Source organism: Acanthochromis polyacanthus, chromosome 5 (genome assembly GCF_021347895.1).
Source record: "Acanthochromis polyacanthus isolate Apoly-LR-REF ecotype Palm Island chromosome 5, KAUST_Apoly_ChrSc, whole genome shotgun sequence".
NCBI classification, from domain to species: Eukaryota; Metazoa; Chordata; class Actinopteri; family Pomacentridae; genus Acanthochromis; species Acanthochromis polyacanthus.
In genome coordinates, this window is record NC_067117.1 from 17,357,680 (window position 1) to 17,366,391 (window position 8,712).

Sequence of the window (8,712 nt, forward strand, 5' to 3'; positions counted from 1 at the left end):
TATCGTGATTATCATGTTTTTCAACTGGCTTCATACACAAACAAAGCCTTCCACCTACCTGTCTTCACTGATGAACAGACATTTCAGTGACATAAACAGAAACTCTGTACAAAGGCAAGTGGTGTAGGCGGCTGCAAAAGCATGAAAACAGAACTACAACTCGGTATGCTTTATCTAAACAAAAAGCTCTTCCGCAGCACATATCAGTGTGCCGAATTTGTTTTGACATTTCATCTGCCTAACATTTATAGAATTAACCTCACTTTCTCTTTTTCTATAAACACCCTGCATTGTTTCAAATGTACACCATAGTTTATTCATGATTCAACAATAATGCAGTTTTTGCCATCATAAAATGATTAATGAGACAGTAAGTTTGTATTAGTATGAAACCTTCAAGGGCGAACACAATGAGAATACTGTAAACATTTGGTTTTATGAATAACATTCGCCAGAGCTCTGGACTTTCATTGTACTTTAGAAAGGAGAAAGTGGGTTCAGCCTGCAGAACTTGGGTATGTACACACAGTGCTAACAGGATGCTGCCGTAAAACTCATTAGAAAGTTGTCTGTAAATTTTAGGGGGAGAATATTAGTATTCATTTGGCTCTACTTCCTCTGGGAACATTTCTGGCTGAAGCTCATGCGCGTCCTCTTTAAAGCAAACAGTTCAATCATCCAGATCACTCCATAGATGACAGAACACGCCGTTCTTGGAAAGTTCTCACATTATTATACACACCAAGTGATTTTGGGTCTGAGCCTGAGCCTGCCCGCTCTCTCCATCTGCTTGGAAAACAGCTGCTGCGGTATGTTACTGCACCGACGAGGACGGCTGCTTAAAGATTTCCTGCAGTAAAAGCAAGTTTTCGGCCCTATAAATATCTGTCTTGTTGAATCCACAGGTTGAATTCAGGCCTGAACAAAACGCAGCGCTAACATCCGAGCGTCTCTGTCCAGACTGCATGAATCTGAACACTGCAGGCCAAGAAGTTGCATTCCACAGGCCATGTGACTCAGTTTCCACATGCAAAAACCAAACCACACAGTTTTATTCTCAAAGTTTAGCCACTTAAGCTCTGAATAATTCAATAAGAATAATATAGTACAGCACATGCATGATGTCTAAATTTGTAGAACAATAGGCAGAGATTCTGATGGGAACTATGCTACATGTTTTTAAACACAGGGCACCGACTATCTGACAGAGAAGATGTGAAGAAATAGTAGTGATAAAAACTGTCCAAACTCAGGTAAGCATGAACAATTAAACTCAGCTACAACAGACACATTTCAACAGGTAAGAAAAAGAGAAAAGGTGATCAGACTGGCCTGGTTTTGCTGTCAATTTAATAGATGAATACTGTGTTTTTTGTGTTTAAAATAAAACTCAGTTCATTCAAATGTTAGAGGAATCAGTTGTGTTCTAATTTCAGCTGTAGTTACCATTATCAACAGTTTCCCCTTTTCTGTCGGAGTCATCTTAACAACAGTCACTATATCTTACTATGTTACAGACAGATGAATTCAACCTAATAATCCATCCACAGACTCAGTAGTATACATTTACCTTATCTTTACATCTTCTCTTCTATCTCCGTGGTCACTCAAATTTCTGCAATCTGTAGTATTTTTGACTCTATTTTATCGGTTTCTATAGTAAATAATTTCCTGAGGAATTTCAGAAATGACACTCATAGGGGATTCTATTAGACCTCTGCAGATCAAGCTACAAAGCAAATTCAGTCTCTAAAGTTTAACTCTGTTTCTCAGTTCACCTGTCGACCTTCTCTCTAAGAACGAACTAAAGCAGTTATGTCACAGTTTTTCACTCTACTCTGACGTAGCCCTCAAAAAAGAAACAATCGTGACATAACTATGTTGTGTTTACACCATCGGTTGGACAGTGAAGTGCATTACCATTACTGAATCCAAATAATACTCTTGGAACAGTTTCAATGTCCAGGAGGCCTCCCTAATTGCATGAGCTTCTGATTTGCAGCTCATCTTGTCCTTTTTTTTTTTTTTTTTTTTTGAACTTAATTTTTATTCTCATTCCTTGGGATTCGTACAGTGTATATAATACAAGTTACAACCTTTTTTTTTTTTTTTTTTTAAGTTGCCAAGCAACGCAGCAACGTCAACTTAAACAGAACAGAACAGTACAGAGAAAAAAATACAAAACAAAGAGTACATAAAATAAGTAAAATAATGTGATAAATAATAATTATCTAACTTAAAATAAATAAATAAATAAATAAGCATTCACTCTAGGCTGTCCACTCCCAGGTATTATTGGTAATATAGCATTGTCTTTTTACGATAAGTATATATGGCATGTAGGCATGACAGTAGATAGTGGGGTGGAGGGGAATTCTTAGATGGTAAGAGTCACTGAATCAGCAGGAACAAGGCAGGCCTCCATCGTTCATTGAACATAGATTTTTGCAGTCTCAGTGCAAAGGTAATCTGCTCCATTTGATATATGTCCCATACCTTTTGGATCCAGATGTTATATGTCGGGGGGTCCGGTTTCATCCATCTGATAGTAATACACTTCAGCGCTGCCGTGAGTAAAATGTTTAAAAGGTACTTCTTAGCTCTCCCATCCAGACCGTTAGGTATTACCCCTAACACTGCAACTGCCAGATCTTGTGGAATATCTTGTTGAAAGACATGCTGGAGAGCGTCAAAAACATCTTTCCAAAAAGTGAACAGTTTGGGACATGACCAGAAAACGTGAGTGTGATTCGATGTTTCTGACCCACAATCTCTCCAGCATGAGTTAGAACACGCTGGGTTCATTTTAGCTGTTATTACTGGCGATCTAAAGAATCTAGTTATCACTTTCCATTTGAATTCCCGCCATGTGTTTGAATTAGTGGCTAAGTGTGCCTCAATGCAGGCCTCCATCCAAGTATCCTGTGAAATGTCCTTGTTTGCCTCCGCCCCCCACCTCTGTTTGATCTGAAGGGTGTTGTGTGGGGTCATTGATAGAAATATGTCATATAGTTTACCAATTATTTTTTTAACTTGCCTCCCCAGTTGTATTTCGATTAGGAACTTTTCTATGAGACTGTGATGTATAATTTTTCTCCATTCTTTATGCGTTGTTAGGAAGGTTCTTAGTTGTAAATATCTAAAGAAGTCTGTCTTCTCAAGGTTGAAGTCATTTTTTAATTGTTCAAAAGACTTGAAATTATCGCCCTCAATTAAGTGGTGCAAATAAACGAGTTTACGATTTGACCAATTTCTAAAGCCAGAGTCTAAGTTGTTGGGTATGAAGGTCTTCATGAATCCAATATTTGCTAATGGTGAAAGTTTTGCTAGGTCAAAAGCTAACTTTATTTTCCTCCATACACTTAGAGTAGTCATAGTCCATTGTGCTAGCCCCTTAACAGGGCCATCCGAAAATGGAAGCGTTGCCAAAGGATCTGGAGACCTATTCTTTTCAATATTAAGCCAGCGTGTGTTTGTATCATTCTGAATCCATGATATCAGAGGCTTCATTTGCGAGGCCCAGTAATAGTATTTCAGGTTTGGGAGCTTAAGACCTCCATCTGATTTCGGGAGTTGTAAGGTTTTAAATTTAATTCTTGGTCTCTTATTTTGCCAAATGAATTTTGAGATCATTTTGTCCAAATTTTCAAAGGTTGTTCTTGGGATTTCAATAGGTAGCATCTGAAATAAATATAATAGTCTGGGTAGAACATTCATGCGAATACATTCGATGCGGCCGAGGAGAGAAAGAGGAAGTGACGTCCAACGTTCTAAATCATTGTTGATGTGTCTGATAATTTTAATATAGTTTGCATCATACAACTTTTGTAGAGAAGGGGTGATATATATGCCTAGGTATTTGATGCCTTCTCTAGGCCATCTGAATCTCCATTGTGATTTAATGTTTTGTGGAATATTTTCATTGACATCAATTGCCTGGGTTTTATCAACGTTTACCTTATATCCCGAGTGATATCCAAATTCAGAGATCAGGTTCATAAGATGTGTTATGGTTGATATGGGTTCTGACAAGTATAATAGTACATCGTCAGCATACAATGATAGCTTGTGCTCCTCTTTGTCTACTACAATTCCCTTGATGTAATCATTGTCTCTGATAAGCTGGGCCAATGGCTCGATACTGATAGCGAACAGTAGGGGTGATAGAGGGCAGCCTTGCCGACACCCTCTTTCTAATAAGAATTTCTCTGATCCATGGCCATTGACTCGAACCGAAGCCTTGGGGGATGAATAGATGGTCTGAATCCAGCTGACAAAATTTTGACCGAATTTATACCGTTTTAGAGTTTGAATTAAGAACTGCCATGACACTCGGTCAAATGCTTTTTGTGCATCTAGAGATATAATCACTGATTTTGATTTGTTATCTTTTAGATATGACAATATGTTTAATAAGCGCCTTAGGTTGTCTTCATAGTGTCTCCCTTTTATAAATCCAGTTTGGTCAGGATGGATAATTTGTGTGATTATTTGATTAACCCTTCTTGCTAAAATTGCGGTTAGTATGCGTAAATCGCCATTCAACATTGATATTGGTCTATAGGACTGGCACTCAGTTGGGTCTTTACCCTCTTTATGTATCACTACAATTGTTGCTTCTGTCCAAGATGGGGCCATAGTTTTCGATTCTAATGCATAATGATATGCTTTTAGGAGTAAGGGGGTCAATAGGTCTTTAAAAGATTTGTAAAACTCATTTGTGTAACCGTCTGGTCCTGGGCTCTTATTATTCTTGAGTGATGAGATCACCTGTGTGATCTCTTGTGTTGTAATTGGCTCATCCAGTTTCTTAGCTTCTTCCTCAGGTAGTTCGGTCAGTTTTATATGCTTAAGAAAGTTTGCTAGTTCAATGTCATTTGTACAGGTATCTGAGTTCTTATACAAGGATTTGTAGTAATCTGCAAAGGCATTTGCTATTTTCTTTGGTTTTGTGACGAATGTGTCTTGTGCTTTTATTTTCTGTACTGTGTTAGAGGATTGCTGCTTTCTCAGCCTAAATGCTAACAGTCTACTGGCTCTATTCCCATCTTCATAATACTTTTGATTGGTAAACCTTAGGTTACCCTCTATCTTGTCTGATAGTAAGTTATTGAGTTCTCTACGAATTGTGTTTAGCTTATTTATGAGGGCAGGAGATATAGTTTGTTTGTGTTTACTTTCTAACTCTTTTATTTTGTCTTCCAGTTCTTTTTGTTTAGCTTCCTTCTGTCTTTTTCTAGCACTGGTGAATGAAATGATACATCCTCTAATATAGGCTTTAGCACAGTCCCACAGCATTAGAGGGGATGTTTCAGTTGTAGTGTTAATGTCCAGATATTGATTGAACTCTGTTGTTATAAAGGAAATAAATTTTTCATCATTAAGGAGGGACGTATTCAGTCTCCAATTTTTTGAGGTTTGTGTATAGCCAACATCCCATTTTAAAACCACTGGGGCATGGTCCGAGATAGTTATAGGGAGTATCTCGATATTCTCTATCCTATGTAACTGAGCCTTAGGAGTAAAAAAATAATCTATCCTTGAGTATGTTAAGTGCCTGCTTGAATAGAAAGTAAAGTCTTTACCTCTTGGAAACTTGGTTCTCCATATATCTACAAGCCCTGCTTCTAAACTCTGGCATTTGAGCATTCTGCTCATTTTAGAGAGGGAAGTTTTAGAGGGAGGCTGTTTGTCCATTTGGTGTGACATTACACAGTTAAGGTCTCCTCCCATCAGCAGTAGGCCCGTACTAAACAATATAAGTTCACTAAACAGTCTCTTAATGAATTCAGGATCGTCCTCGTTTGGTGCATACACATTTATAAAAGATACTTCTATACCATCTAATAAACCGTTAATTAAGATGTATCTTCCCTCCTTATCCTTATGCACCAGCGTTTGGATAAAATTAATTTGTCTGTGGATAAGTATGGCTACACCCCTCCTTTTTCCTGACTGGTGTGAAGAGAAGTATACTTTATCTGCCCATGACTTTGTTAACTTTTCATGTTCCTTATCTGATAAGTGGGTTTCCTGAAGGAATGCTATTTGGCAATTAATTTGTTTTAGTTGCCGTAGAATTTTTTTTTTCTTGATTGGACTATGAAGACCCCTGACATTATAGCTGACCAATTTTAGCGTGTTCATTACTTACGGTAAATGGTTAATACTTTTAAACTGAGGGCTGGGGATGTAAGATGGAAAGCGGAGGCAAACCGACAATGGAAGAGGCCTGGGAATCATGTGGAACCTGTGGAGTGGCGACAGGAGAGCGAATAAACCAGAGAGAGTGGGAAATAAAAAGAAAAAACAAAAACTGGCACTGAAGGAACTAAGTTTGACATTGATTCCTAGTGAATCCTCTAAGAACAAGAGAATCAGAGCGTGAGACATAAAACAACAGTTAGGACCATAACTACCTAACATTTATAGTAGAACAATGGGACTTAGTCCCTGGCTACTAGAATTAAGCAGCGAAAGTGCACAGTCTAATATAGAATTGACTGTGCTTAGGGGTGTTTCAGTAAAATAGAGTGTCCATCATTCAGGCCCCTGCAATCATAGGTGGTTATGAAAATTAAGACAGCCTTTTGTTCGAGGGTAGCAAGAAATAGATAAGCAAAACCCCAGAATGTTAAACAACAGAGGCAACTACGAAGTAAGCTCAGCGTACATAATTATACTTTACTATCAGCAACGTGTTTAAGGTCTATTCGGCATAAACATCCCTTTTTTAAGAAAAGTAAATATAACCAATGAATATAAGGGAGTAAGAGTCAGATATTGTAATCAGCAGTTTTCACTACTGTACATAGTAAGGATAAGGAAGGATACACTTAGTCCTCAGGCTCTGTAGAGGGAACAACTATCTCCTGCACGTATTTCATGGCTTTCTTGGGATCTACAAACTCTTTGACCTCATCTTTGTGTGAAATACGGAGTTTAGCAGGGTACAGCAAGCCGTAGCGGACTCCTCTTCGTCCTCGCAGAGTCTTCCTTATATCCGCGAACGCAGCTCTGGCTTTGGCAACGCTGGCGGTATAGTCGGGGAATATGGCGATCCGTTTTCCATGATACAACAGTGGGGCTCGGTCCCGGGCCCGCCTCAGGATCTCCGCGGCGTCTCCGTTGTAGTGTAATTTCGCGATGATCACCCGGGGCCTCTCTCGGTCTCCCGGTCTCGTAGGCGTGGGGGTGCGATGAGAGCGGTCAATTTTTATGTCCCGGTTCATGGCTAGGACTTCTCTGATAACTTTAGCCACCGCTGTAGGGGAGCTGGAATCTGGCTGCTCGTCGATACCGACGATGCGGATGTTGCCGCGTCTCATTCGCCCCTCCAGGCCCTCACATCGGTCCGTTAGAGTTTTTACTTGGGTCTGTAGGCTGGTTATTGTAGTTTGTAATGAAGCCGTGTTGTCAGACCATGTTGATAATCCGTCTTTCATCTCCTGAATGTCCGTCTGCATGTCCGTAATTTCAGCTCGGATTGCAGTTTTATTACTCATAATCTCTGAACGGACTGCTTTTAATTCAGCTTTCAAGGCATCGAAGTCCTCTGTTAATGCATTTTTTAGCTCTTCTCTTATGATTTTTGAAATTTCTCCCTTCAAAGATGAGAGTATATCGTTTTTCATTTCTTCAGCGGTCATACCTGTGTCTTGAGCCTGGATCAGAGAGGGTGTGTCGGGATCGTCTGGTACACGCTGCTTCGCGGTTCTTGCAGGCCGGGTAGAACCACCACCGTACTTGTATTTTTGAAGTTTTTCCACCATTCAGGTTAAAATTAGTTGAGTAGTGTAACCTCTCAAGTTTTCATAACAGCTTTAGTGAATTTTTCGATTAGTCTTCTAGGGAAATAGGCTGTTTAATAAGGAATGTTGAAAAATCTGCAGGAGCTCTGAAAAAGAGGTCTTACGCCATGGCTGGCTCACGAGCGCCCCTCATCTTGTCCTTTTAAAGCATCTTCCACCTCTGGACAGAGATGCAGCAGCCACAGACCGGTCCTGTCACATTTAGTGTCAGTCCAGAGCCAAACAGTAGCAGGATACCAATAATTAGTGGCAGACCACCACTGAGAAAATGACCCTGATTTAATTTCCAGTGACTTCAACTTAAACTTCTTGCTTACTGTTTTGAATTATTTCTGATGATATTATGAGCACGATTCATGAAACACTGACCCAAATCATGAAATATTCTTTTAAAGACTATTTCAAAATGATGTCATCCCTGAAAACGGCACAAAATAAAAACTTTTACACAGAAATGAGGTCGCTGCTGTTAATCACAGGAGCTGAGTCATTAAGTAGCTTTCATGAACACTCTTTTAACTAGTAGCAGAGAAACTAAAGGGGAGAAGCACCCACCCAAAAACTGACGTATTTGTTGTTACATTTACTCTTTTTTTTGCTGTTTTTTGTGTCCTATTTGTTCCAGTTTCCTTTTCTTACTGAGTGTGGACCGGTCTGATCCAGATGTTTGGGCCCAGCGGTGCAGTAGGGAGAAGACTAGAAGGAGATGTGTGTGTGTGTGTACATGTGTGTTAGAGACTGATCCCCACATATGTTCGCCTCATTATCGTGTGGCTGCAGCTCACCAAGCAGGAATTCAGGGCAGCAAACACATGTCCACCTCCTAACCCCCAGTGACATATAAGCACACACATACACATACACAGAGGCTGTACACTTTGTTAATCCCAATGCCACCCAG